This window comes from Molossus molossus, unplaced genomic scaffold, assembly GCF_014108415.1.
Source record: "Molossus molossus isolate mMolMol1 unplaced genomic scaffold, mMolMol1.p scaffold_m16_p_11, whole genome shotgun sequence".
Classification (NCBI taxonomy): domain Eukaryota; kingdom Metazoa; phylum Chordata; class Mammalia; order Chiroptera; family Molossidae; genus Molossus; species Molossus molossus.
This window is the reverse complement of record NW_023425346.1, coordinates 107636799-107640034: the sequence shown is the minus strand read 5'-3', so window position 1 is coordinate 107640034 and position 3236 is coordinate 107636799.

Genomic DNA, 3236 nt, shown 5'->3' with positions numbered 1-3236 from the left:
GTGGGCAGGGCGGGCGGGACTGAGCCTGCGCACTGCCGCCCTTCGGCCCCGCCCCTTCCCGCAAGCCCCGCCCCGGCTCCGGGCCCCGCCTCCAGCCCCGAGGTGCCGGAGGCCCGCTGCCCCGCGGGGCTCTCAGCGACCGCGTCCTCCCGGGCCTCCCCCGCTGCGGGCCCCGCGCCTGCCGCAGGGCGCACGCCCCCGAGGCTCGGTGTGTTTCGCGGGCAGAACCCGAGCTAGTTCCCAGCGCCTTTTCCTGCGCAGCGGCCGCCCGGGCCTCCGGAGGCACCGCTGGGGCGCGGGCGCGTGGCCGGCTGCGGGGCCACGGCAGGGCCGCCCCCTCTCCTTCGTCCGGGTGTCCGCTGCCTGCTGGCGGGCGCCCTGGGCTCTCGCGTGGCCTCCGCCCGCCCGCACCTGGAGACACAGCGGCAGGAGGGAAGGAACCAGGCCTAGCCCCTCCGTCGTCCCAGGGATGGCCCGCACCCCAGCCTCCTCCCAGCCCTCAGGGGTGCCCCCTCGCCCCAGCTCCATGGGGCGCCCCCTCCCTGAGCTTCTGCGCCGCCAGGCAGGTGGCACCCACTCCCCCAGTGGCTGAATCCCCGCCAGCCCTCCTCAGAGCAGAGTTGTGACCAGTCCCCTCCTGCACACGGCTGGACCCAGAAACTCCAGCTTCCTCTCAGCCCCCAGGTGTAGGGGTGGTAGCTGCTGCCTGTGATTCCTGTTCCCTGGGCCCTCCAGGACCCTAAATTAAGCTCTTACAGTAACACGTGGCTTCTATTTTCCTCACTGATGCGGTTCTTGGTACCCGTGTTGGAGTCACCTCACACCCTCTGGCTTCCGTGGGTCCTACTGAGGCATCTCCGGTTCCCCATGTGGTCAGTGAGGCAGACAGGAGGGATACTCTGTGATGCCCGATGATGAAGGTCAGTGGCCAGATGACTGCAGACAGCAAGAGCGTTCATGCAATCCTGACTCGAGGCACACTGACAGCTTTGCCAAGGAGAACAGCCGGGTCCTTGCTGACCACTGGTGGGTGTGCCCGGTGCTCTGGCGACAGTGCTGCAGCTGGAGCCATCAGCTGACCCCGTCTCTGGAAACTTCCCACAGGTGCATCCGCTCCATTGCACCTTCCGCTGAAGGATGAAGGATGTTTGCTTTTGCATCATTGTCTTGGCAGGGAGAGGACAGGGCAGCCCAAAAACTTATGCCTGGCCCTTCCTGGCTTAATGGCCCTTGTTCCACAGGTCAGTCGCTGCAGGAATCCTGCCAGCTGTCAGGTCTGTTTCAGGGATGCAGGCAGGCCCTGGGAAGTCTTCCCACCTGATGGCCCTAGGTCCTCACTCTGACTAGTAGACCAGCTGCATCTGGGACCTCTGGGGACTGGTAACAGTTCAGAACCACCTCACCCCAAAACAAAGAGTTGGTGTTTCCTTTTCCCAGGAGTCACCTAAAGAAATGGCTGTAGGTGCCCTGGCCGGATATGTTCAGTGTTTAGAGCGTTGGCCAGCTCACACAATGGTCACAGGTTCAATTCCTGGTCAAGGGCACACACCTGGATTGCAAGTTCAATCCCTGACCCTGGCTGGGGCTTGCGCAGAAGGCAACCAATCGATGTGTCTCTCACATTGATGTTTCTCTCTCTCTCTTCCCCTTTCCTTCCACTCTCTAAACGTCAATGAAAAAATACCCTTAGATGAGGATTTTAAAAAATGGCCCAGTGTGGCTCAGTGGATTGGGTGTCATCCTATGGACTGAGAGGTCCCAGTTCCATCCCCAGTTGGGGCACATGCCCGGGTTGCAGGCTCAGTCCTCAGTGGGGGCGTGCAGGAGGCAGCTGGTCGATGTCTCTCTCTAAAACATCAACATAAAAAATAAAAAATAGCCCTGGCCAGTTTTGCTCAGTGGTTAGAGTGTTGGCCTGCGGTCCAGAGAGACCTGGGTTCAGTTCCCACTAAGGGCACGTACCTTGGTTGCAGTTTGTCCCCGGCCCTGGTTGGGTCGTGTGGGAGGCAGCCACTCAGTGTGTCCCTTTCACGTCGATGTTTCTCTCTCTCTTCCTCTCTCCCACCCACTCTATCTGAACAAAAAAATGGAAAAATGTCCTCGGGTGAAGATAAAAAATAAATAAAAATAAATAAATGGCTGCAGGCACCCTTGCAGTGCTGAGGGGGAGGCGGATGGCAGATGCCAGGCTTTCACTGTCCTTCACGGTGACTACGATGGTGTCTGACCACTCAACTCTCAGAGAATGTCCTAAGAGCTAATTCGTTTCCATGGGGTCTTGACGCTCCTGCAGGTCTGGATGGCAAACCTGTTCCAGACCAAGCACTTTCGGTCTCCACACGGCAACCCCGAGCACCCTCACCCACACATCTTTCTTGTGAGCTTGGGAACCAACTTCTCACGCACAACACAGCGGGGCCCAGAACTGGCTGCTGACCAAGGTGAGGCCAGGGTCCCACCCAGGCCATGACCAGCACACAACTCTCCTCCAGTTCACTTCACGTCCTCTTCAAAATTCAAGGTAGTCCCCTGGCCAGTTTGGCTCAGCGGTAGAGTGTCGGCCCAAGGACCAGAGTCACGGGCTCAATTCCAGTCAAGGGCACGTACCTTGGTTGTGGTTTGGTCCCCGGCCCTGGTCGGGATCATGCAGGAAGCAGCCGATCGCTATGTCTCTCTCGCATCTGTTTCTCTCTCCCTCCCTCCCACTCTATCTGGAGATAAAGAAAAAAATATCCTCTGAAGATTAAAAAAAAAAAAATTTCAATGTAGTTTATACTCACCACCTCTGGACACAACACTGAAATTTTATCATTTCCCTAAATGATGCGTTCTCAATGTTTTTTCCAAAAAATACTTTATTTATTAAACAATATATCCATAATCTATACCATGATCCAAAAATACAGATATACATCTTTACATTACTTAATAAAAAGATTCACAATATTATCTGTCCTTTACAAAGGGAACATAGATAATGATCCCTTGAAAATAAAATGTAACATTCATGTTAAAGCTGCTCATCTTTTTGGATAAAATGTGGTAAAAGTGGACACCACAAAACACATACGGAGGAAGAAACTTCACAGGACTGTCTCCTGAATGAGAATACCTCTTAGACTTTCCGTCTTAAATGCCCTCAGCACAGGTAATGACAACTAATCGCTGTTTGCTGGTAACTGAGGAAAACCTCGACTCCCCGAGGCCCGCGAGAAGTGTCGGGATCCTGCGCCGGG